Source organism: Crocodylus siamensis, chromosome 4, assembly GCF_052110815.1.
Source record: "Crocodylus siamensis isolate JL-2025a chromosome 4, ASM5211081v1, whole genome shotgun sequence".
NCBI lineage: Eukaryota > Metazoa > Chordata > Crocodylia > Crocodylidae > Crocodylus > Crocodylus siamensis.
Genome location: NC_143398.1, coordinates 39,536,446 through 39,563,898, shown reverse-complemented (window position 1 = coordinate 39,563,898; position 27,453 = coordinate 39,536,446). Strand labels below are relative to the sequence as shown.

The 27,453-nt window shown below is 42.8% G+C and overlaps 1 protein-coding gene across 2 annotated transcripts in view; it reads right to left on the bottom strand.

Annotated features, from left to right (window-relative positions):
* Positions 1–27,453, bottom strand: part of GRM8 (glutamate metabotropic receptor 8) — a 599,685-nt gene that overhangs the window by 465,772 nt on the left and 106,460 nt on the right. The gene's annotated exons all lie outside the window — the stretch shown is intronic.

The window sequence follows — 27,453 nt, the reverse complement described above, 5'->3', positions numbered from 1 at the left end:
TAAGTAATTTAAGTCAATCTAAAATAATTTTCAACTACATACCTGAGTATCTAAAGGGCTTAAAATAGCTTATGCACTGAAGATGCACAGAACTGAGCATCTTGTTTTAATTAAACCAACTGATCAGTATTTTAGATATTGTAAAATGTCAGTCAAGTTTCATTAATATTTTTTAAAAGAGATAATGAATTCTGCTTTTCCCCATATGGCATGACTTCTGACATAAGAGCAACATTCTTTAAAAAAAAAATTCCCCATTCTAAAACCCAATGCACAAGTGAAGGCAAAGAACTCATACTATTCACAGGGGGAAATGTCATATTTTAGAAGAAATGTCACACTTTACAAAAGATTAATTCTTAAAAGTCACACTTACTGCTAATCAAGGAAATGTAAGGATTTTATTTCCTATTTCACAATGTTTGCCTCTTTTACATTTCATTCTGATTTGTCATGATTTAACATGCTATTTCATTATTTGTGTTATGCAGAAATATCCTTAAAACAGTGATATTGGCTATATACCACATGTAATTAGAATCTTAGTGAATTCATATAATCTGTCATAATACTTATTTTGCATGCTAAAGGCAAAGAAAAATGGTTAAATGATATGCCTATACTTGTTAAAAAACAAAATTACAATTTTCAAGACATGTTTCTATTGCTTTTATGTTCCTAATAAAGTCTCAAAATTAATAATATGATGTGGTTCAATCAAAACTTTGTTTTCTGAAATAAAGTTTGGGACAGTAAAGAAGATGGTGGCAAGTAACATATTATCAATTTATATAAAGAATAAACCTGAAAAATAAAATTAAATTGTATTATTAATTCTAATTGGTCTGATTTGAAAACGAACTAAATAATCACTAGCTACCTGTGAAAAATTACTTCAAAATATGTTTGAGCATATGCAGAATGTCAGCTAATTGCATGAAAATTATGTTCTAAGGATTTCTGAGGTGTTATTAATTTGACAGAGGAGCAAAGGATGGTCTCAAAGTCTTTTGTCTTAGTCATATAAACACAGAATTATTGGAAAATAGGACTGAAAGGGACCTCAGGAAGTAATTTATCCAAGCTCCTGCCAAAGGCAGAAACATCCCTGCTCAAAGCCTGTCTAAAACAAATGTAACTTAAAAAAATCTAGACTCTTATTCCAGCTTCATCAGTGACTTTTGGTAAATTACTACATCCCTTCTTACTTCAGTTCTTTCTTCTTTTTTTATGGCCTAGATTAAAAGTCAGGTTACTACCGGGGGGGGTGGGGGGAGCGGGGAGAAAGGGGGCACACAGCCATTTAAAAGTGTGTAAGTGGAAAATAAATCTTGAAAGTATAAGACAAAAGTGACCTTTCAAAGAAAATAATACTCCTCACAAAACAAAGCTCCATAAGCTAAACAAATATGAATTTTCTTTCTTTTCTGAGGCATGTTCTAAAACCCTTCCAGCACTTCGTGAACCAATATTCAGACAGATAGTGGCTTGTTAACATGCATTATAACCAAATGTCCCCCTTTGCAATTTGTTGTTTGGCCCATGAGAAATTCCATTTTCCCAAGGAATTAAATAAACCCTTCTTCACTGGTTCTCTCCTTTTGGTTCTCATCACATCACTGCAAATAGTCAGGAGAGGTTGCTTTGTTGAACAGTAACAGTAAAGTGATCACTGCATCAAAATCATTACCAACTTGTTCTAGCCCAATGAGGTTTTCTTACAAAAACAAGGAGTAGAACCCATAGAAGTCACTTTCTCAGTTGTGGTGTGAGTGAAAAATCCTCTGGACATGTTTTGTGATCTGTTTGGACGACATACTGAAGAGAGGTTTCTGATCAGAGGAGGTATCTCATATATTATGCACTCCCTTACTAAAGCCAATAGAAAATCCAGACAAAAATCCTACTGCTATTACATCTTCCTTTTAACAATGAGTACTTTAATCTAGTAGTAATAGCCAATGGCATAACAAGTAGAGCTGGCAGCTAGGCAAACCCTGCAGGAGAGCAGGGGGAGGGCAGGGGCATGCATGGGTTCCAAAAGTGGAGAGCAGGGACAGCGGACCACAGGATCTGAACTCTGTCTGCTTTTGGCTTCTCCTGCTTTAAAAGCAACAGGTGGAGTGGGCAAAGCAGCTGGAGACTGTTTAGGAGTTCCCAGAAAGGGTAAGCCACAGGGCTGCTCTTCCTGCCAGAGTACAGACTGCATGGGGTTGAGGGGAGATTCTGATGCCCCTCCTAACTTGGTGGCCAGGGTGGGTCCCACTTTTGCCCACCTCTAGTTTTGCTACTGGTAATTACAATAAACATAGAAAGAAAATGAAACATGGTGCAATTTATCAGGAGGAAGTTTTAAATGGGACTAATTACCTTTCGTCTTGAACTTCTTAGACTGGCATCAAGGTAAGCAAAAATGCTTCTATTTTCAGTTGTAGACTTTTAGTTCCAGTTTTGCACAGGTGTAAATTACTACTTAAGGCAGTAATTCTCAACCAGAGAAGCCCCAAGAACTTTATAAGGGTGCTGTGGGATGCTGCACAATATTAGTGAAATGACAGATGATGAGGAAAAAGCTGAAGTATGTAATACCTTTTTTACCTCAGGCTTCACAGGCAAAATCAGCTCCCACACTACTGCACCAGGCAGCACAGTTTGGGGAGAAGGTAAGTAGTCCTCACTAGTGAAAGAACAGGTTAGGGACAATTTAGAAAAGCTGGATTTGTTAAAGTCCATGAGACTAGATGTAATGCATCTAAGGGTGCTGAGGGAGTTGACTGATGTGATTGCAGAGCCACTGGCCATTATCTCTGAAAACTAGTGACAATTGGGAGAGGTCCCAGATGATTTGGAAAGAGCAAATATAGTGCCCCATCTTTAAGAAAAGGAAGGAGGATTCAGGGAACTACAGACCAGACAGCCTCACCTCAGTCCCTGGAAAAATCATGGAGCAGGTCTTCAAGGAATCCAGTTCTAAGCACTTGGAGGAAAAGAAAGTGATCAGGAGCAGTCAACATGGATTTACCAAAGCGCAAGTAATGCCTGACCAACTGGCTATGTGGATGCAGGGAAAACAGTGGGTATAATATACCTTGACTTTAGCAAGGCTTTTGATACCGTCTTCCGCGGCATTCTTGCAAGCAAGCTAAGGAAGTACAGGTTGGATGAATGGACTGTAAGGTGGATAGAAAGCTGGCTGGATTGTCAGGTCTAATTCGTATCTAGTGGAGTGCCCTGGGGGCCGGTTCTGGGGTTGTTTTTGATCAATATCATTATTTACGATCTGTAAAATAGGATGGATTGCACCCAAAGCAAGTCTGTGGATGACACCAAGCTGGGGGTTATAGTAGATACACTAGAGGGTAGGGCTAGGATTCAGAGTCACCTAAACAAATTGGCGGATTGGGCCAAAAGAAATCTCATGAGGTCCAACAAGGAGAACTGCAAAGTCCTGCACTTAGGATGGAACAATCCCATGTACCACTATAGGCTCAGGACCACCTGGTTGGGCAGCAGCTCTGCAGAAAAGTACCTTGGTGTTACAATGGACAATGAGCTGGATATGAGTTGACAGTGTGTGAAGTGAAGAGATACCGGAGGCAGAAAATAAGACACTGGGGTTGAAAGGGTGCTTGCAAGTATCTATATCATCACCTAAGCTATACAGAGCCATAGGGGGATCCTTCTTCTCCTGGTGTTTCTGGAGGGGACGAGGAAGGAACAGAGCTCCGCTATAAAGACAGACTCGGAACAGAGAAGGGAGGAACAATCAGAACTGTAAGTTTCCCAGTCCAACAAAGTGAGAGTGGAAACAGCTGGGAGCATTCAGGAAGCTGCAAGGAAGGCTCTTCAGGGAGTCAGCTCTAGTGAGAAAGCTGATAGGGAAGAAGCCAAGACAAAGCAGCTTTCAGCACAGCAGCCTAGGATTGAGAAGGAGGTATCATAAAGACCTGAATAGAAGGACAGAGATAAGTTAACTTTGTTTCCTCCACCTGGGAAGAGGGGAAGAATCCTCCTAGACACAGAGCGATAGTGAAGAGTAACTACCTGCACATAAGCTGGGAGGTTGTTTAAACTCAAAACAGGTCATTTTTCTAAGGCCCTGTTGGAAGCTAACCAAGACAAAGTTAGTGGTGACTTATTTGAGCCATGGGAATGACTCTGACAGGCTCTGGCAGATTATATGGACTATAAGTTAACATCCAGTGGAATGGGAGAGGCTATAGGGGTTGGTGGAGCCCTCACTATACTAAGGCGGACATAAGGACCAATTGTGCAAAAAACTACACACCCAGACTTTTCTTCTTTCTCCCTTTTCAGCAAGTTGTGGCAGGCAAAAGTGTGGGTGTGAGGAATATTGCATCAAGAAGGGTCCTGGCAGTCTTCAGCCAGCTGGCTGAAGAGCAACAACTGCCTTAGTAGAAGAAAAGAAGAAAAAAGAAAAGGAAAACCTTACGGAAAAGGTGATAACAATCCAAGACTAATTGACTACCTAAATTAAGGCGAGACTGACATCAATTACACATTAACGTTCAACAGGAATGGATACTGCCAAGAAGGCTAATGGCATACTGAGCTGCATAGGTACAAGTATTGCTAGGAGATCAAGGGAAGTGATTATTCCCTTCTATTCACTGGTGAGGCCACATCTGGCATACTATGTCTAGTTTTGGGGCCCTGACTACAGAAAGGATGTGGACCAATTTGAAAGAGTCCAGCAGAGAGCAACAAAAATGGTTAGGGGGCTATGGAACATGACTTTTGAGGAGAGGGTGAGGGAACTAGGCTTATTTATTCTGCAGAAGAGAAGACTGAGGGGGAGATTTGATAGAAGCCTTTAACTACCCAGAGGGTGATTTAAAAGAGGATGGAGCTAAACTATTCTTAGTGGTGGCAGATGACAGAACAAGGAGCAATGGTCTCAAGTTTCAGCAAGAGAATTTTAGCTTGGATGTTAGGAAAAACCCTCAGTAGTAGGGTTGCGAAGCACTGGAACAGATTACCCAGCGAGGCTGTGGAATCTCCATCCTTACAGGTTTTTAAGGCCCTTCTTTGTGCAGAGGGTTGGACTAGATGACCTCCTGAGGTCCCTTCCAGTCTTAATTTTCTATGATTCTATGATTAGCACTGTTAGGTGGGCAAATACCTGCACACAATTCACAAGATAAACCAGGAATTACAAACAGGAATCTCTTATCAAAACCATTCTGACCTGTTGGGTCTTCCTGAGCTCTTTTCAGAAAAATTGCTTTATTATTGTCATAGGGCACTAGGGTGTCCTGCTCCTTTTAAGGGCTGGAGCTGCTAGGGAGAGAGTCTTACCAGTCAGTAGGGAGCCCCAGCTGCTGGTTACCAGGGCAGCCAAAATAAGTTAGTTGGGCCACACCTGCCAGCGGTCAGCTGACGAGAAGGGGCAGGGCCTGGCTTATATATAAATCCCAGGAATGAGGCCAGAAAGGTAGTTCCCTGACTAGCAGCCAGAGGGGAAAGAGCCTCCAGGGAGAAAGTGCCCAGTGATGCTGCAACTGCCTGATTTGCTGCACCTAGGGCTCAGGGGGGGCTCTATCAGCTCCACAGGTACCCTTGCCTACTAGACATTTAGTGCTAGGGATGAAATCTGATTCTCTTAAAGGGTCAGAGCACATCCGGATTTTTGTATTATGTTATAGCCCAGGGGCTTATGTTTTGTTTGCTGTTGTATACCACTGGTGGTTTGGGTGAGGCTATTTGGGGAAGGAGGAGGCCTCAGTGGGGGCCCACTGCAGCGTGGGGACCCCAGTGCCAGAGAGGATGCAGATTTTGAGGTGCACAGACCCCGGTGCCAGAGAGGGCGCAGCATTTGGGGTGCACAGACCCCAGCGCCAGAGAGGTGTAGCAACAGGGCTGCAGAGAGCCCAAAGAGAGGACAAGGGGGCCAATTACAGCAAGGCCTAGACAGGATAGCATCGGTGCCACCTGCAAGGCTTGGGGTAAAGGAGCGGTTGGAGCCACGCATACAGTTCATAAGGCTGGGGTGTTCCATGACATCTGTTTTGGAACGGGACCCACAATGGGTCTGGGAAGCCACAGGGTTCAAGGAAATCCATCAGGACCGTGTCCAATGGGACGTGAAGGCAGCCTCCCTATATCATAAATCCATCAAGACGTGGTGGGCAAGAATAGAGGGTGCCCATTGGGCCAAATTGGCACAGTCAATCCTTAGGGGTAACACAGCCATCCTTAGGGACCCCATCCCATGACAACTATGTTTATAGAGTCAAAAAAAGCAAATTAAACTAAGACATTGCATTTTCCTAAAAGTACTTGGAATATAAAAAGATTGGGAACCACTGACTTAAGGTCTAAAGCAAGTGAGAAATACACTTACTCTCTTCACTAAACCATGTAAACAAAAACCAACCTAGATGTTCAGCAGGTGAAAAAAGAAACAAATAAGCTAAACAAAAAAAACTTTAAAATGTTTTATTGACTTGTTTAGGGATTTTTACAGTTCTTTTATTCCCTACAAATATCTTATTGTTTAGAGCCTTTGAAAAAAAACTCACACTATTTAATATTTGTCCCTGCAAAAGTACCTCTTAGACATTTCTTTAAACTTAGAAGGAGGGTGGAAATAAATTAGCACCTTTACACTCTCCTTCACAGAAGGAAACTCAGCATTTTTTAACACTGATTTATATATCTCACACACACACACATACATACAAGAAATCCATGCACATAGGACAGTTGGCTCAGGTGCTTTGGAAAACAGAATTAAAAGTTCTGATTTTTGTGGGATATTAGACAAGAAAGGAGCTCCAAAAGAATGACATTCTTTTCAAAATACAAAAGATTGTTTGGCGTGCAGACAAGTTGTTAGAATTTACTAGCTCAATAACCCATGAACTATGAATGTATACATTAAACTGTAACAACTTCAGTTATGGACTGTATGTTTAATAAACCATATTTTACATGTCCCTGAGTACATTTTTACATGATAGAGCATAATGCTTCCTGAGCAAAAGAACTGTTAAGGTCTATCAATTCAGTAATACGTAGCTTTAATACTCCCCAAATACCATCTGTATTTACATTGTAGATCCTACTGAACTACTGGGATAAAAATCTACTTTTTCCAAGATACCCAAGAGTTTTTTCTCCTATTTATTTACTTCCTAATTGTTAAAATTAAACAAAAATATGTTTAAGACCTTTACACAGCATGTTTGTATAATACATAGTCCTATTAATGGTTCTTTTTTTCCTTAGAAATAAATGAAAAAACAACTGGTGATGTACCTGTACTTAAATCAATTGTAGAGTTTTCATACAAAGTGATAACTGCTATGAGGATTCATACTCCTATACTATTTGATTTCATATTTTTTGCTTTTTCTTTCCCATTTGGACTCTCACAGGCCTGTTCTAATACATTATAGGTCAGACACTGGTATCTTATTGAATATATGAGGTAATATTCAGTGTGTTTAAGGGTGACAAAATTAGGAACAAGGTCATGTAAATGTTAAGGGTCATCACCTTTGTTACTGAGCCCAGTGCCCTGCAATTCCACTTAATCATGTAATAAAAACATCCAGAAGAACACTTGCTGGGTCCTGTCCTTCATAAGCATTTAGAGTAAGTATAGGCACATACCAAGTGAGTATGTGAGAAAAAGAATCTATTTCTAAACACTTGGAGGATAAAAAATGATCAGGAATAGTCAGCCTGGATTCATCAACAGGAAGCAGGGGCGGGGACGGGTGCAGTGATGCAGCCACACCACCTTTTGATTTCTCCTCCCAGTAGTGACCACCATCCCCTGCAATAGTGGAGAGGAGCAGGGACAGAAAGCTGCTGGTAGGAGCTGCAGCTACCAAGGGGCAGATTAACACTTCCCTGAAGCCATCATCAAGACAAGAGCTTTTGATCTTCGTTCACCATATAGAACTGTAGTGGCTGGAGAGTCAGGGAAGAGCTACCTTGGCTTTTGGAAGTGACCTGCCTTTCTACAGCATGTCCAGCCCTGACTCCAGTCTCTCTTACTCTACAGCCTCCTTTCCAAAATCTTAGATCCACTATTGACAGTAAGTCAAGCTTAACAAGGAAGGATTTGATCACAATCTTCAAATACATAAAGATAGGTTATAAAGAGGGTGGCAGCTGACTATTCTCTGTGGTTGCAGGAACAGGGTAAGAGGTAACAATCTTAAATTGCATCTAGGAATCTTTAGCTTGGATATTAGGAAGGTTTAACTAAGTATTATAGTGGCTAAGTACTGGAGCAGATTGCCTAGAGAGGCTATGGAATTTGTATCCTAGGAAGGTTTTAAGAACTGGGATGATCTAGAAAAGGATAAATCTGCCATGAGTGGCAGTTAGAATCAAGGACCTGAGGTCCTTATATATTTTAATGATTCTATGATTAAAGCTCCCCTAACTTGGGCTTTAAAAAATCTATAGCTCTTGATGAACTATTCCTGGAAGTGCCAGGTATGCTCACATCCCATTAAAGTTAATTCAGTGTTACCTAGATTTCACTCACTCTTTGAACTTAAGCTTTAGTACCAGAACGTCATTGTTCATTAAGAAGAAACCACTTAAGCTATAGATTGCAATACCTACAAAACAGCAAGTCATTTAATAGAGAGAAGGTTTCATATATACCTAGATCTGAATGAAACCAAAGACAAAAATTTGCAGACATCTATCTTAGGCCACTGCAAGATGTACTGCTCATAAATAAAGGTTGGCAGGGTTTGTCTTCAAATTAGACTCAGTCCAATAAAAAGGCCATTGAACAAGATGCGTCTAGTTTCTTTTGGTTCTTTTTGAACTCATCACAAGATTTGTTCACACTAAAATAAGCAATCCTGGTAAATTCTTTCAGAAAAGCCAATGTGAGTTAAAAGCTCCCTATTAAAGAGCTGGCTATGATAAGCAACATTTCTATTTTGAGAATCAACTGTCCACAAGATACGATTATCCACCATCCCCTGCAATAGTGCTGAGACCACATCTGTCCCAAACAGCTACCAGAGTTACTGATGTAAAATCTGTTTCCTTCAGATGGAAAAGGTAGTCACATGACTACATAAGTCTTCTCAGAGTGCCACGAGCAGAATAACAGTGTCTTTTATTATTTGTTTTCCCTCTTTCCCAATAGATTTTCTGACCTTCTGATCTAAGAATATTTCTTGTGGGCTCTTACTGATGTATTAGATATACTTTAGTTCAGGAGCCTGCAACCCTGGCATGCATATGAAGGCATTTTGTTTGGCACATGCACCTCAGGCAGGATGACGGGGAAGGGGCTGGGGCTGCACTGCTACAAGGATTGCAGCTCTCCCCTGTAGCTCCCCCCACCATCTGCCCAGAGAAGCACGTGCACCCACCACTGGCAAAAAGCCAGCAGCAGGGCTGTGCGACCCCAGTTCAGGCCTCTCTACTTCCTGCCGCAAGCAGCCCAGGATCTGTGGCAGGTGGCAGCTCCCCCCACCATCTGCCCACAGAGGCACGTGCACCCACCACTGGCAAAAAGCCAGCAGCAGGCTCTGCGACCCCAGTGCAGGCTTCTCTACTGCCTGCTTGAAGCAGCCCAGGATCTGTGGGCCTTCCTAGAGCCCAGGCTGGCTTTGGCAGGCATCCAGGAAGCTGCAAGCAGCTGAACCAGAGTCTGAGGAACCCCAGCCTAGCTTGTTGCTGCTGGCAGGTGCATACGCACCTGGGATGGATGGATGAGAAGCCACAAGGGGCCTGAGCCTTTTTGTGGCACCACAGCCTGGTCGTCTTTCCCACTGTCCAGCCCAAGGTGTGTGTGCACCCATCAGTGGCAACAAGCTAGGCTGGGGCTCTGAGGATCCCAGTGCAGTCACTTGCAGGCTCCTAGCTGTCTGCCACAGCAGACCTGGGCTCTGGGCAGGCCCCTGCCATCCATCATGGAGCCCAGGCTGCTTGCAGCAGGTGGCAAGGAAGGGGCCTGAACTGCCACAAGGATTGGGTTCCTCTTGACTCCCCTGCCATCTGCCCCTGGCATGCCAACATCTTACAAGTAGAGGTTGCAAGTGTTTTTGGTACTCTGCCCAAAATGGTGCCAACCCTTCTTTCAGTTCTTTCCAGCCCTGTCCAAAGCTGTTCATAAGGACACTCAGGTCAGATAAAAAAAACCTAGGAAACCTGTGACCAGGCCTGAAATGCCTGCCCGCTGACCATTGGTACTAGATTTATGACCCAGATACCTTGTTCTCGGTGGACCCAAACCCTCAGACCAACTACAACTCAATGTTATTGATACACAGTGATAGCAGATAAAAATAATGCAGGCAAGGCAAACAATTCTATATCTACCAGTGCTAAGGATGTCACATAGGGAAGGTACATCTGGCCAGTATGCAAGATTCACCCTGTGGTTCTCTCTTGAATGTCAAATGTCAGCAGCCTGAAGGTCGAGGGCCAGGCCCCATCCCACCCTCCGGCCTGCCCCCATGGAGTGGGCAAGAGGGAATGGTGGTGTGCCCTCTGTCTATGGTGGCCTCAGTTTCCCCCATCAGGGACTCTTTGCTACTCTGAAATCCCTCCTTTTGTATCCTTTTGCTCCTCTGATGACTCTTCATTCTCAGAGTGGCAGGGACAGGGTCCCAGCCCCTGCTATGCTCCAGTGGTAATGGCCAGGCCAGCCAGCGACTCACCCATCTGGATCCTGCCACAGAGCATGGCTCTGGCATCTGGGACAATGCAGCTGCAGGCAGTCCCCGGAGCATGAGAACACATGCTCCGGGAAACTGGTTCTGATTGACCCGCAATGAGAAGTGAGTTTAAAGGGAAGACGCTGAGGAGATCTCAGCATTCAGCGTTCCCAGCATGGAAAACCCCACAAAGGACTGCTGGAGGGCAGAAACCTCCAAGAAGCAGCCTCCACATGCTGGACCCTCATGAGGCTCCACGACCTGCAGGCACAAGCCAGATCCACCACCACTCTCCCCAAAAGATAAGTAAACATGAGCTGGGGGAGGAACAGCACATGTCCTCCACAGTCACCCACAGCAGGGACCCAGTGGGAGCATGCCCATAGGGAATAGTTGGTGCAGACCAGTCAAGAAAGAGAGAGAGTTAAAGCAGTCTGCCAGGAGGAGTGGGGACCTCAGATGAAACTGGGGACAGCCAAAATAAAGAAAGGGGCTATTTGTGTCCTGCTGGTGAGGACTGGTGAGGACAGAACTGAGCAGAGGCCAGAAACTGCAGCAGAACAAGCCCTGGAAAAGGAAGAAGGAATCCAAAGGATTCTCCTATAATTTTGATTTATAAAGGAAAAGAGGGAATCGAGGACTAAAGAGAAGAAGTCTTCTCTGCAGTTTAGTTCCTGAAGACAGGAGAATGATACTAGAAAAGGAGAAAAAGTTAAATCCCCCTGAAAATTACATTTAGAATTGGGAGAGAAACTACACCTAGCTCCCCGAAAGGGGCAATTAATGAGATCAAGGCCAGAAGACCTAGGACTCACCAGGGAAAAATTGTTAATGAGTTCATCAAAGTGATCCTTAATTTAACAGGTCTGGTTATATAACAGCCAGGACTGCATAGAAGAAGACATCGATGCTGTGTGGTACAAACCGGAGAGAGAGAGGCCAAGCTATTCACCACTCACCATCACCCCAAGCGAAAAGGGGCAGGTTGTAGGGAAGGTGGAGCCCTGCAAAAGATCAGCAACTGGGTCAGACTGAATTACATGTCAAGAACATCCGTCCTCCTGAACATTAATTTTTCATCAAGGAGTGGCAGGTGAGTGGGAGAGAGATGGAAGTCAATATAGCCCCTAAGAGTACAAGGTAGAAGGACATGGCCCACTCACACTGGGCATTGTTGATTGGTTTCTCTGTGGTCATCATACTGTCCATGTTCTGTTGTCAGCATACTCCTTTGTTTGAACAAACCCATCACATGCACACATCTTAATTTGCTCATTTACAGGTGTTATGCCCCAGCCTCCTAATTTGGACCATCCACCAAAACTGGAAATCCCAAGGGCTTTACAGTTGGTCACTGTGACCTGGCCACCTTATCTCTGTTATGAGGTTTTCAGGGAACACTGTGGTACATGTCGTCAATTTCCTGCCCTGTATGTCTATTGGTTCCAGACACAGTGGGCCTTGAAGGAACCTTTGTCACAAACATACTTTTAGAAACTAATTAACCTTTGCTGTTCCCTTGGACCATTATTCTAATGCATATCTACTTTACCTACAAGCCAATTCCCAAAACCAAACCTCTAAATAACATTTTTGAACTACTACTGACATCAAGAAACTGGCCCTAGTCTCTTACTCCAAAACTAACATTTAGGAAGTATAGCTGATCCAGGGCTGCCCTCAACACACAACCCACTTCATTCTCAAGTTTTTGCAATGCAGAGAGTTCAACAGCAGCATTGGGCAACATGTTCTGGCCTGCTCTAAGTTACCTGAGAGAGAGAGAGAGAGAGAGAGTGTGTGTGTGTGTGTGTGTGTGTGTGTGTGTGTCCATTCAAGCCAAAACATGACCAGGTAGTTTACTAGATATAATTAAATGAATTGAGATATAACAAATCTCACAAAGGAACAACCAACAATTTTTAAAATGACTGACTCTAAGTTACAGTGACATATCTATAACAGTGTGGATACAGTTGCCTACTGTAATTTGCTAAGTCACTTAAATATTTAACTTCACCACCCACTCAGTCCTATCACTTCTAACTTTAAAATGTCATCTAGCATTTCATTTCCCTTTTTTATTCTCTTATCATTGAGCAGTCACTGATACAGATGATTTTTCCCCAAATATGTCAGCAGTAGCTCATTAAAAAAGTTAGTACTTTCTTAATCAAAGTCAATGAACCTTCTGTTGGCAATTGTTCAGGTTCAATGAGCATTTCACCACTTGATAATAAATAATTTTGCTAAGGAATAGAAATACTTAGAAAGAAGTTTGACTATGCAAACTTTTTTGTGTTCACTTTTTCTTGCATTTGTAAATTTTATTTGTAATGATTGATAGCTTTATCTTTGCGATTTTTGTCATTTCTGTACAGCAAAAAAGAGCTCTTTGGAAATACAGAAAGGTCACAGGAGTGAAATGGACCCTAAAAGCCTAGATACTGAACAGCTGCTAGATGAGAGCTAAGGTCACTAATTTCTAACTATTAGTCACATCAGTAAATTGCCATCAGACAGAACATCATCTTAGTTGCTATGCACTGAGCATGTCTACACATTCATTAACACACCTTAGACATTGTGCATTTAGTTTAGTACTACCTTAATAAAGTACTAACTATTTTCACAGTACTTAAAGTTATTGCACAATAGCGCCGGTGCACAGTGATGTTTACTGTGCATTAGCCTAATAACACTGTGCAGTAGGCTATTAGCATGGTTTTTTGTTGCGACACAATACTGCACAGTGTTATTAGGCTAATGTGCAGTAAGCATCTTCTGTAGACACACCCACTGTACAGGATCATGTTAATCTGTGGTAACATTAAATGCATTAAATGAAGATATTCAGGACTCAGAAAAGCTTGATCTGGCCCAATGCCATCTTGAGTTGTGATCAAACAAGATAAAAAGGTTGTTTTGAGAATATTGTAATAGGGCACCATCAGCATTTGGGGATGCAGTAAATCTAACTGCTGATTCAGTTTAGACATTCTACCAATGTACCTGCGCAGGTCAATTTGCTTGCTGTTAACCCTCATCCCAAGGGAAAACGGGAACACTAATTCATCCCAGGCTTTGGCATTGCAGACCCTGGCTCTGAAGCAAGATAATCTTCTAGGCTGTCCCCCTGAACTCTTATGAAGACCAAGTAATTCCACCTTCTTCTTCACAACCACATTCTCTCTTCCTCTGGGAAATGTCTGTAGTAATCTGATTTGCTTTCTGTTGTGTACATGGTTTTTCTATTTTGTACTTTTTACTTAGCTTGGCAAATAGACTTGTCAGTTTCACTGCTGTTTTAAACTAAGTTTTTTTTCTTTGAGCTAACTTTCATTTCATTTTAGAAAGCTTAAACAAAAAAATAAAAAGGTCAAAATCAAAACAGAAGGTTTTGATCAGCTTGAAACCAAAATGTATTTTATACTTTGTCTCTTTTTAAAAGTTCTTCACAGTTTTCTACTTCTCATCTAATCTGAAAACTTTTGAAATCTTAAAAATTCAAATGGGACAGGGAAACATTCTGCATCCAAGTCTACCTGACATGCTTGGATTTTTTTCATGGAAGAACAGAGTCTTGATTTGGATCAAGGAAGTAAACCTGAATCTATGCATTACTTGACAGTTCCTAATCCAAGCCATTGGCTAGCCTCTCTCTGTCTTTCCTTTTGACCACAAATTCCAAGCTGAACCCATGATATTTTACTCAAAACTGACACATTCCCACACAAAAAAATCCAGTGAATCAGCATTTTCCAAAGAGAAAATATTTTGCCAAACATTTCAAATCAACTCTCTGAAGACTTTACTGTCAAGAGAATACTTCTGTCTGGAGTAAATTCTGCTGTCCCCATGGAATAAAACTAATGTCCCCCAAGTGGCCCCTTATGCCCCTCCCTTTCTTTTCTTTCGGGCCTGCTCACAGTCTAGAGATAAGACTGAGGGGAGATTGAGGTGGATCAAATAAAGAGCTGTTAGCATCACAGCAAAAGTGTGACCAGTGCATCTTTTCCTTTAATATGCCTTCAGGAACTTGGGAGCCCTTCTTCATACATCTCTAGGATCCAAGAAGTTAAGTGTAATCCACTGCCAACTCCATAGGCTGCAAATACATAGTCTATATGAGATACCTTTTGAAAACTGTGAAGTGAGCCATGGTAATATGCATCTGGCCTCATTCTGTGGTTTGACCGTTTCACAAAAACAGATTCCTTACAGGTAGAGGATAAACATATACATTTTAGAAATATAGGCGTTTGCTGTTCCCTTAAGTTGAGACCTGTGACACAGTTGCCAGGGTATCTGTTGACCACAGAGGTAAACTGGATGTCCAATCATGCATCTTTTTTCAGAACCCCTTACATATGAACTATGAAAACATTTCACCAATCTCAAAGAAAAAATATGCTTCACTTCTAAATGGATGTAATTTAAAATCCATTTTGTTCAGAAAACTTTAGTACAACTTAAAAGCATTTGAAAAGTAAAGTACAAAAGTATAATCTACAGCTGCCATTAGCTGGTTCTATTTGGGAGGCAGAGGAGGTTATTTTAATCCATCTGAATCACTCCAATTCATTTTGGTTTGCAGTATACATTGCACAATTTCCTGTGAAGAGTAGCTTGCAACTCACACATCTGTAGCTAATGGTTAGATATTTTCAATTTTTGTAGAACTTCCCTATATATTCAAATGTTCCCTTTAAAGATAAGATCTCTGCTAATGCAAAAGATAAGCCAACAAAGATTTCCCTTTTCAGAAGCAGTTCACATACAATACAATAAGAATCTGATTTTAATAGACTCTATTAAATAACTCACTTTTTCCCCAAAGAAAGAAAAATTCTAATAATTTCAAATGTGTGCTTGATATCTCAGAGTACACCGGACCCAATTTTTCTTTCTTTGCACATGTACTTTACTATTGAAATATTCCTATTAGTCATGCATTAACAGCTTCTTTCATTCTATGTTGTCCTTTATATCATCTGTATGGGAGTGTCTACACCACAGACATAAACCAAAGCAAAACAGCTGTTCTGTTGTTCATTCAGGACCACAGGCAAATTAATTAGCACTGCTGGATGACAGTACAAGTAAGCCCCTTTGGCTCTGTGAGAATGGGGCTACCCGGCTTCTGGCATAGGAGATTCCCCATGTGGCATAGCAGAATGTATATGACTAGTTGAGACAGGTGTGGGGAGTATAAAGTAGAATTTCAAGACTTCCTGGCATTTGCTCGCTACAATCACTGCCTGGCATGGTAAGGCTGAAGCATGGAAGAAATGAGCTTCCAGGAGGGATCTACTTCTAGCAGAGCTGACGTGAGCAGGGTGAGGGGCCCAGAGCAAATCAGCCCATGCGGGGCCCCACCCCCGCTCCGATCCCACAGACTCGGACTGAAGAAGTGCCATTGGCGGCAACAGCATCAGTCACTTCATCTTACAGGGAGAGAAGTACAGGGGGTAGTGAGTGGCTGGACGCAGAGCCACAGCTCTGCCCCACTCTGCGGGCCCCTCTAAAGCACGGGACCCAGGCCAGTTGCCCCGATTCATCCCCCTCTCCCCCCAGGAACTGCCCTCGATTTAAGGGAAAGACATGACTTCATGGGCAAGCTCAGGAAGGATGTCCCATGACTAGAAAGTGGCTTGACAAAAAAGGAATGCAAGCAAGGGAAAAGTGAGGAATGACAAGGAAAAAGAATGGATAAAACTAGGGCAAGCAGATTTGCTGAGATCCTTGAAGATGAGAGCTAATGTGAGAAAGGGAGAAGATATAAAAGGAGTCCAAGAGGGGTCAGATCAAGTGGCTAGTAATGTTACCCAGTTAACGAACATGTGAATTTCAAGATGTTAAAAGTCCAATGGAAAAACTCATTCACCTAAAGAATGATTTTTAAATAATTATTTAAATAATTATTTTTAGTGCCCTAATGTGAAATGCACAGTACCACTTAGATGTAGTTAGCAACTTGCTTGGCTAGGTCTTATGACAATTTATCCATAGATGCTTCTCGAGCAAATCCCAGGATGTCATTCTCCCCTTGTACTCGGCCTTGGTGAGGCCGCAGCTGGAGTACTGCATCCAGTTTTGGGCTCCACAATTCAAAAAGGATGTGGAGAAGCTTGAGAGAGTCCAGAGGAGAGCCACGCGCATGATCAGGGGTCAGGAAAACAGATCTTACGATGACAGGCTGAGAGCCATGGGACTCTTCAGCCTGGAAAAGCGCAGGCTCAGGGGTGAACTGATGGCCACCTATAAGTTTATCAGGGGTGACCACCAGGATCTGGGGGAACATTTGTTCACCAGAGCACCCCAAGGGATGACGAGGTCGAACAGTCACAAACTCCTGCAAGACCGTTTCAGGCTGGACATAAGGAAGAATTTCTTTACTGTCCGAGCCCCCAAGGTCTGGAACAGTCTGCCAGTGGAGGTGGTTCAGGCACCTACATTGAACACCTTCAAGAGTAAATTGGATGCTTATCTTGCTGGGATCCTATGACCCCAGCTGACTTCCTGCCCTTTGGGCAGGGGGCTGGACTTGATGATCTCCCGAGGTCCCTTCCAGCCCTGATGTCTATGAAATCTATATTCCCATCAGTAATAAATCTGGCATAACTATTGCTGCTTTTATTTTTTATGCAGCCATAGAGTTCATCTATCACATCCTAAATGCTTTGGAGGTAGGAAGCATAGATCACTGCTACATTTCAGTTTTCTCCTTGCTCAGTTTTCCTGGCCTTTCTCTAGTTTTCTTGCCAGCAGCTAACCCTGACTGTTCTTAGGACTAAACAGAATTCAGTGTCTAGAAGTAAAACTGTCATTTTTATAAAAGCAGAGGAGAATTAGAGAAGAGTTAAGAGTTGTTTGTAATTGCTTTGTTATTTCTATAGCATCAAAGAAGCACCTTTTCTTAGAGAACATAAAGGAAGATAGCATCTCCACCCGAAAGGCTTACAGATGCAAGGCCAAGCATTCAAACACTTACTCACATCAGTACATTTAATCAGTTGAATAAAGGTCACAAATTTCAGGTACTTAATAAAATGAATTATAATAAAGTGATGAATGCCTAGGATTTAATGTGGGTAATTGTCTCACAGGCAATTCTGATCAGCCTGGGTAGCAAAAACATCAAATATACTTAGCATCAGCTGCGCTTCACCCTGGCAAAAAGTACCTTTTAACAGGGTCTAACAGGTCATATTATGGCACAGTATGTTAGTTTGCATCATCTGCGGTGCCAACACAGTATAATTGGATGCAACCAAAATGATCTTTACAATATGACATGTTAGAATCTGAAAAATAGCTTTTTCTAGCAGGTCAGAGTAGGTCGGGGACTCATTAGAAGTCATTATTTTTAATTATACACAAGGGAAACTGTAAAGAAATATAATTTGGTATTTGGAATTTGGAATTCCATATAGGAGGCAACATCTACAAAACAAATCCATACCTCTGAAAAATGAGCGTCTCTATATGCTATGATGCATTTTAGGGTAAAAACATTACAAAGGTATTGAACATCTTGAATATTTTTACATCTAAGGTACATCTTGCTAAACTGTGCACTGCTATGGAACTTCAGGAGGAGGAGAAGCCATCTAAGGACAGCTTTAACTGTCATCCTTGTTCTGTGCAAGAAAGGCTATTGATAAATGTTTAACAGTGGCATTTTCCTAGAAAGGGAGTTCTCTTCCTGTATTTCCACATCATTTTAAGTCCTGCCTTTTGCCTTTCAGAAAACCAGCTACATTAAGCAGTTGAACATTAAATTATCCACCATCTGCAGGCAACTACTTTCTAAATATTTTAAGCCCAAGTGAGGTCCAAACTCTGTATTATAAGATGAAGCAACTATAGATCAAATGCATAATATTCATACTGAGACCACACTGCATGGGGTGAAAATTTGAGCGTGGGCATGAGCATTAGCCCTTCTGTCACAATCTCATACATTCTCCAGTCAGTAGCTCAAACAGGGACGGTCAGATAGCTGCAGAGGCATCTAAACCCCATAACATTCCTTTTCTCCCAAGTAGGGAGGACTCAGACTTAATTATATGTATTAGTTTGCTAGTCTTGCTGAGAACTCTGCTGATACCAGTATGAACACCAGTATTTCAAAGCCCTCTTAGCTGTATTTACTTCTTTAGGGTCTATCATGTTACTTATTTTCCTCAAGAAGTATAATCACCTATCATGAACTATAAGAAGTCCCTGAAAAAAGAGACAACACATTTGGTTTGAGTTAGAAAAACTGCTTTTTTAATTTTGTGGAAATAAACTTGCAGTAGCTAAACAGTGATTTTTCTTTCTTTTACATTTGTCTACTAATTACCACTATAGAGTACGGTGCTGGTAATTTAAGGGATTTGTTATGAAGACCTTCGTTTTTCCACGGGTACTGTATTGATGAAAGAGAACATCAAAGAGGGGAAAGTTCCTTCTTTTATTGGTAATACTGGATGCATCTACATGTGCGCCCAACTGAGCAGTCATGTAGGGCTGTGCCAAACAGCACCGTTCTGTTTTGACTTCTATTTTGCAGTTTTGACAAGACAGTGTTTGGTTTTGAGTCTCATCCATGAGTTTCTGTACCTAGGAGGTTGATGAAGTGAAGTTCATAGGCCCAGCTGTGAAAAGTGGTTTGTAAATTCAAACAACCATTCAACCTCGCTAACCTAACTTCATCACCAGAAGCCAACTTCCTACAGCTCAAAACACTAAACTTGCCAATGCTCTCCAGTACACCCACAAACGGCACACCAGAATCTATCACAGACAAGAATACCCAACTACCTGTGGGGCCACATTTCTCACAAAAAACTCACTCTGTCTCCAGTCTCTCAGGCCTGGTCCTGAAAGGGAATTTACAAACCACTTTTCAGAGCCAAGCCTATGATTTCATTGACATTTGGGCTGGAAGGGACCCTGGAGGATCATATAGTCCAGCCCCCTGCTCCAGGGGCAGGAAGTCAGCAGGGATCATAGGATACCAGCAAGACAAACATCCAAATGTGTCCTGAAGGCATTCAAAGTGGGTGCTTGAACCACCTCTGATAGCAGTCTATTCCAAATCTTGGGGGCTTGGACAATGAAGTTCTTTTTTATGTCCAGCCTGAATCAATCACAGTGGAGTTCATGACTGTTCTATCTTGTCATCCTTTGGGGGGCTCTGGTGAACAGACGCTCCCCCAGATCCTGATGAGCACCCCTGATAAACTTACAGGTGGCCACCAGATCACCCCCGAGCCTGTGCTTTTCCAGGCTGAATAGCCCCATTGCTCTCAGCCTCTCATCATGAGTTCTGTTTTCCTGACCTCTGATCATGCGCATGGCTCTCCTCTGCCACATCCCTTTTGAATTGTGGAGCCCAAAACTGGATGCAGTACTCCAGCTGAGGCCTTACCAAGGCTGAGTATAATGGGAGAATGACTTCCCGGGATCTGCTTGAGAAGCTTTTATGGATGCAAGCCAGTGTTTTGCTCACTTTACTAGCCGCAGCATCACACTGAAGGCTCATGTTCATCTTGTGGTCAATGATGACCCCCAAGTCCCTTTCATCTGTAGTGCTAACCAGTGTAGCACTACTGACCCTATAAGCACGGTGCAGATTTTTCCTCCCAAGGTGGAGAACCTTGCATTTTTTGGTGTTGAGCACCATCAGGTTCTTGTCCGCCCATTTCATGAGTCTTTCCAAATCCACCTGGATCACCTTCCTATCCTCAGGTGTGGATGCTTTACCCTAGAGTTTGGTGTCATCGGCAAACTTGGCCAGTCCGCTTCTGACACCAATGTCCACATCATTGATGAAGATGTTAAACAGTATAGGCCCTAGGACAGAGCCTTGTGGGACCCCACTGGTCACAGCACACCAAGATGATTGGCTCCCGTCAACCACCACCCTCTGGGTCCTACCCCGGAGCCAGTTCCCCTGCCAGCAGATCATGGTGATGTCAAGGCTGCAGTTAGCCAGTTTAGGCAAGAGGTGATTGTGGGATACCAGATCAAACTTCACTTCATCAGCCTCCTAGGTAGTAGGTACAATAACTCATGGATTCAATATAGACATTGGAATTATGACACACTGAAACCTGCCAGCCATGTGACTCCCAGGTACCTCTCTACTTTTACCTGAGCTGCTACACCCCCACTTCCCTGCCCCCCCACCCCAGCCTGTCTCTCACCCCCTGACGCCTCCATTTCCATTTTCACTGACTGGCTTTCTTGCCTGCATTGTGGGCCAGGCCAGCCTCTGGCTTCTTCACTATTCCTTCCATCCAGGAACAACACACATACACCAACTGCAGCTACTTCCTCACCCTAACAAAGGGTTTTTTCAACCTGAAAGCTGGCATTCCAGGCAGCTAAGCTGAGCTCACCTGGAGCCTCACAACTCCACAGCAACCAACAAGCCTCAGGCCTCTCAAAGACATGATGGATCTGGGCTTTCCCCAGCCAGGACTGTGTATATGGTGTGTGGTAGCTGGAGGTTATGCTGCTGCTCCACACAGTAGTTCACTGCTACTGTGCAGTAGCACTGGTATCTCAGTTCATGCCCAGAGATGCTATGTCACCATCGTGACAAGATACATCAACATAGCTCATCGTTACAGCAACATAGCATCTTGTGTAGATGTGCCCACTGTTTACTTGGTGTGTAGGAGCAGTACCTGCCCTGGTGGTTCTACACACCACGGTTAGGGAGAGACATTATGCATAAACTGGTACAAGTGATCTGAAACCAGTTTAAACCTTTTACAGGAGTTCAGTGAAAACAGTTTAAAAATGTTGGAAACTGGTCTCAGATAGAACTGGATGGATGCAGTATCAGACTTAATTGATTTAGGTTAAACTGGTCTATCAAACTTCTGTCCCAGATCCCATAGCAAATCACCTTAGTTCCCTGTCCACCAACATCCCAGGATGCTTTGGCCAGCTAACATACTCCTCTCAGGGCAGCGGGCTAGCCTCTGCCCTTGTTGTCTGCTCTGGCTCAGACAGGCTGACCCTGGCCCCAGGCTGTAACAGACCTGAAGCAGCAAAGCCTCTGCTCCCACCCTGTGACATGACTACATCTGTCAGCCAGGCAGTGGAGGGAGCAGAGGCCCCCATCCTCACCCCCTCACCCAGCTAGAACTGCTGGAGGCGATACGCCATGTGGGGGTTTCTCCCACCCCCTGCTGACTGGCTCAGCTGGGGCTGAGGAATACAACTGGGGGAGACAGCCCCCCATGTTGAACCCTTCCCCAGTGGTTCTGGCTGGGTTGGGGGGCTACAGAAGGGAGAGGAGTTTCCACTTTGCCCCACACACACCTTTCCTTCCCCCTCAACCCTAAAAGATGGCAGGGGGTGGGGTTGTATTCTCTAGCCCTGGCTAAACCAATCAACAGGAGAGGGGAGAAAGCTCCACAGTCAGCACCCCTCCCCCCCACCAGTGGTTTTGGCTGGTTCAGAGGGTAGGCACCAGGGTCTGGGGCCTCCACTTTTTTGCTCACCCCTTCGCCACTGCAGGCAGCTGCGGTGGGGGTAGAGCTGGGGAGGGATTCTCTGCTGTGTCTCCCCCACCTTGCAACTGACAGTAGTGCGAGGGGACATGTCCCCAGCAGACAGTCTGGATTGGGCTGCTGATCAGCTGTGTTCAGCTGCCTTTGTGCCTGTCCACCACAATGGTAGATAGATGCGAACATCCTCAGACTCCTGGCCTGGACCAGTGCAGGCATCCCTGTGCCCTCCCTCCCCACCCCAAAACACACATACCCCAGTGGCAGAATGTGTGTTCTGGTCCTTCCTGATCTATTCTTCACAGCTTAGAAAAACCCATGAAGTTTTGATCAGTTTCACCTCAGGCGTTTTGATTGTCTGTACTTAACCCACAGGTCCAGTTCAGCTTAGAAATAGTTTTATGGGCACTCCACTGAGGTCAGCAGGAGTTGCATCTGCTTACACCAGTGGTTGAAGTTGTGACACTGATCCTCTTGCTTTCAGTACCAAAAACGTAGACCCCAGACTATGTGATTTTGAACTTCTGGAGTCAATTCTAGGGAATTTCTTCATTTCCCTCCATACTGAACTTTCTATGACAATTAAAATAGATTTTATATATATTTTTTGCACATGCGTGCAACTGGCTGGGTGGCTGCTAGAAGGACCTATTGCTGAGATCAGGAAGAAATGTGTTTGATGCATAGATTATTCACCTGAGTGAAATGTATATCAAGAGGCTTAACAGGGCAACTTAGTGCCCTGGGCAGCAGCAGGGCCTGGCTGCTGGTAGCAGATGTTATTTTTCTCCCCTTTCCCTCCCCCAAAGTCATGATTCACGGCTATACACACCACCTTAGTTGTGCTATTACATATATTGTATGCTTCACTGAGTCTAGGAACCCTTACATGTAGGGACCTACTTAACTCAGTTTTTCGATTTTCGCAAAAAACTGTGGAAATGGCGTTTTCTGTAATCACCACAAAAAATTGTATTTCCCATAATTTTGTGTTGAATCCCTCCTCCCCCACTCCCCCCCACACCCAAAGAAGCTTACTGGAATACAAAGAAAGCACAGCAATCCTTGCAGTCATAGAGCACATGGTTTGAGAGAGAGCTACCGAGACGCTGAGCTAGTGATTTAGACTCAGTGAAGGCACCAGTTAGGAAAATGAAAGGATTTTGGCACCATCTTTTAAGAAGCTAAATGCAATCCTGCAGTCTGAAGATGAGTAATTGGCCTCTTGGCCAATCAGCAGCAAGGGGCAGGGGCACCATGGCCCCTCAGCCAATCAGCAGTGAGAGGAGGGCTTGCTGCATGAAGTCCATGAAATCAGCCCCATGTGCTGTGCACAGGCTACAAAAATCCCTTGATCTCATCATGATTTAAGTAGGTCCCTACCTATATATATCTACCACTCTTACTGAGAAGGCTAAAAGCAGTCCGTTGAAGGGAAATTTAATCCAGTCACAAACCCTAGTCCCTAAAGAAGAATGGAAGTGTAAGGTATCATTTTTAATCTAAATAGTCTATGTTTGAGATAAAAGTTTATTTTGGATTTATATGTGGGTATGTGTCTGTATCTGTATATTTATGTTTGTTTTTCAGATACTTATTTTTGGATAAAATATCAAACTTTACAGCAGCAAGAAGAACAGATTTAAATATATTTTAAAAGTAAATCCAATTTTACATTAAAGAACAAATTTCCAAATGAATCTTCAATCCGTCCTAAACCATTATTTCATTCTGAGCTTGTAGTGCTATGAATAAGCCCTTCTCTACACCTGCCTGTATCGTTCTCCTCATAAAAAGTCCCTTCCTGAAATGTCCTCAAGAACACTCTGAAAATGTGAGGCTTATACATATCCAAATAGATTAACTGCACTAAATAGAGAGGCATATCTGAAATAAAAGTATTCTCACAGGGCCAGATTTTTCTCTAGAACATCTTAACACGTTAGGTTCATTTTGCTAGTTCAAAACGAATGGATTCATTCTTAGTTTCATTGCACTGAAACTGGGATTTTCAAAGAAGGGCAAAAAGAATCTGAGGTTCCAGCTCTGAGAGGACTAATTCCTCTTCTCTCCTTGGAAAATCCTATGCCAGGAAAAGGAAATACAACATGTCCATGTCCAGATGAACAAGGGCACACGACTGCAGCAGCACAAGTTTGTGCCGCTGCTTTGTGCCTCGGCACATGTGCACTTTGTTGCAGGACACGTTGTCCTGCTCTGGGCAAACTGCCCTTGTCCAGGTCCTCCCAGCATGCTGGAGCAGCCAGGGCACAAATGCAGTCAGGACAAAAATGGAGCAGGACAATTTCTCCTGCAACAAAGCACACATGCAAGGGTGTGCACTGAGGCACAAGGTAGCAGCACAAATTCACGCCCTTGCTCATTTGGACACCACCATGTTGTACTTACTTTATACTAGCATGGGACTGGCATGGAATTTTCAAAGGAGAAAAATGGGATGAGTCTTCTCAGGGCTGGCAGCCAGAGCATCTCACTGGAGGACCAAGCCTCCATTTTTTCTGGCGCATGCTATTTTTGCATGCTCTATGCCACTTTTTTTCGCTACCTGGAATTCCCAGTAGCACATTTTGCCGTGCATGGTGAATTTGCAGAGCGGGGAATGTTTTAATGTTCCACATGTGCAGTTCGTGGCACCACAAAGAGGTTTGCCCATGCTTGCATGTGAGGACATGACCCATGAGTGTAAAAGTCAGAATGGTAAGACTGTCCTCAGAATCCATGCCTATTGTGCACGAAAGAAAATAACTTAAAAGGACAGTGAAAAATATCAGGACCAGAAGTTATACTACCGCCACTAAATTTAAGCTATTGATCAGAATAATGTACCAGTGACAATTTACATTCTGTTAAAATACAGTACCAAGCATAAAACAAAGCCAGCAGCTCCCAAAACAGCTTCTGCGTGTCAGATGACAAAACTTTCAAAAGACAACTTTGAAAAATCCCATATGACAAAATCAGGTTCTTAATTAACTGTTGCTGGCCAAACATTACATTTCCAGGTCCAATTTCCATCCATACTAGATAATCAGCATTACTAGCAGCATTCAAGAGACACAAGTCAGTCTCTGCCCACCCCCGCACCAAAAACAAACAAACAACCCCTTCCCCCCATGAGATTGTCTTGAATATCACAAGCTCTTTAAAAAGAAGAACAACAGATTGGGGTTCCTTTCCTTCCCTTTGGATTAGGAGTCTTTAGGATTAACATTTTCAATTTTTCTCTGCAACTATGAAAGTAAAATGAAAGTGAAAATATCTTTATATTTTCTCTTAACCATGTGAATTTAAAGCCTGAAGCTTTAAGGAAACAAAAAATACTACATAGAGAAAATAGCAACCAAAAAAACAGTTGTATTTGGTGATGATGGGTCACACAAGATTCCCTACCTCTACACAATCACATTCTTCACCACATCTTGATAGAAGTCTTTCTTGTTGTACCTGGGCAAGTTTTTTTAAAAATAGAAAATAAAATACACACCCTACTTTGTAAAAATGTTATGTATTTCATTATTATTCTCTTTCTTTTCTTCTATAGCACGTGCTTTCTTTCTTTCCTCCGGGGATTTTGGTGTCAGAAAAATTGACAGTAACTGGAATTCTCCACCCTAATACTCTCTCTCTGTTTCCCCTCTTTCAGTCAAATCTCTTTCCACCATTTTTATCATTTTCTGTCCCTATATTTCCTTCTCATCATACATCCTTCTACTGCTGGTCTCTGCCTCTGCTTATTTTCCCCTGGTCTTTCTTTCAGTCACAAACTGAAGTGACAATGAGTAATGGATAGTGATCAGCTTTTCTGAGGATCTAACGTGCTGCTTTACAGCTGCAACTCCACTGCTCCCTCTTTCTCATCTCCCAGTGTGGGATGTTCAGTGCTTCCCCTCAGATCAGCAGGGAGAACAAAAGGGAACAGTTTTTCTGCTGTTGCTATGAATTGAGCCTGGAGAAATGAAGGCTAAGGCTTCTTTCTCTGCACACATACTCTTGCTGTCACCCTATACCAAGAGTGCCTCAAGGATGGCAGAAAAAGCAATAGCCAGTTCAGGAAACAAGTACTGTAGACACTGTGTAGGCAGCCCAGCTCACACCATCTAGAAAATTTTCTTGTCCCTATTTTCCCTCGAAGACATTCATATCAATTTAAGCAGCAACAAATTTACTGGTATCCCCCCCATATATGAATACCAGGTTGAGCCTGACCAGTGGGCTACAGGTTTTCTTTTTAGCTCTGATTCCCCTGTATACAGATATATAGAGTCAGTGGTTCCAGTAACTGGTTCAAATGGGCTTTAGAGCTCTTCCTTGAATTTCTAACCTCTTAGCCTGATTCTGTAAGCCTGGATCAGCTGCAAAGTCAAAGCTGTGGGTTACATAGGCCAGCAATATTGCTAATAGCTTTCCTAACCCTGTGTTCCTAGGTATCTAACTTATCTCCATTTCAGCTGTACATTTTAGTATTACAGACACTAAGGTTGTCATTCTGACAACGTAAGTTTCCTTCCCTTGATCTGTACATATCAGCTGGTATGCCTTGCTTCCCCTTCTTCATCCATGGGCAAAACAGGGATGCATGACCAACATAACAAAAGGAGCCCATGAATGCCAAAACCACACGTGTAAAAGAAAGCTGTGGCTATGAAACAGTATTCCTGGATTGGAAGACACATTATGCAGATATTGCATAATGTATCAGCTGAGAGGAAAGGAATGATGGTCACAGGCCTCTAAACAAACCTCTACTCTTATAAAAAGGTCACAAGAACTTGCATGTCCATGTACAGCTGATGAGAGAATCACAGTTAAGAAGATCCACACAACGCAAGTTCCACAGAACTCCATTTCTTCTTCCTTATAGACTGAAATGCTGATCTGGCCCTACAATGTTTCATATACGCAGGCATTTTTTACAGCTAAAGATTTTCCCTTTGAGTTTTTGACAGATGCAGAACCCACAGTTTCCTAAACACAGTTTTAATATTACTCTTTGTAAAGAGTAATTCTCACTTTGCCAGACACAACTTGCATTCATAGCTATTCTCCTAATGACTATGCCAACACTTTACATATTTAAGGAATAATTTTTGTACAATCTACATAGATGATTTGTATTAAGGACTTGCTACTGTACTGTTTTTGAAGACTGGAGCAGATTTTTAAAAGCAAACATCTTTTATTTTGAAATTCGTTTTATTCAGTCTGTTGCTGCATATGTTAAAAGTACCCATCGAACACAAAATCATACC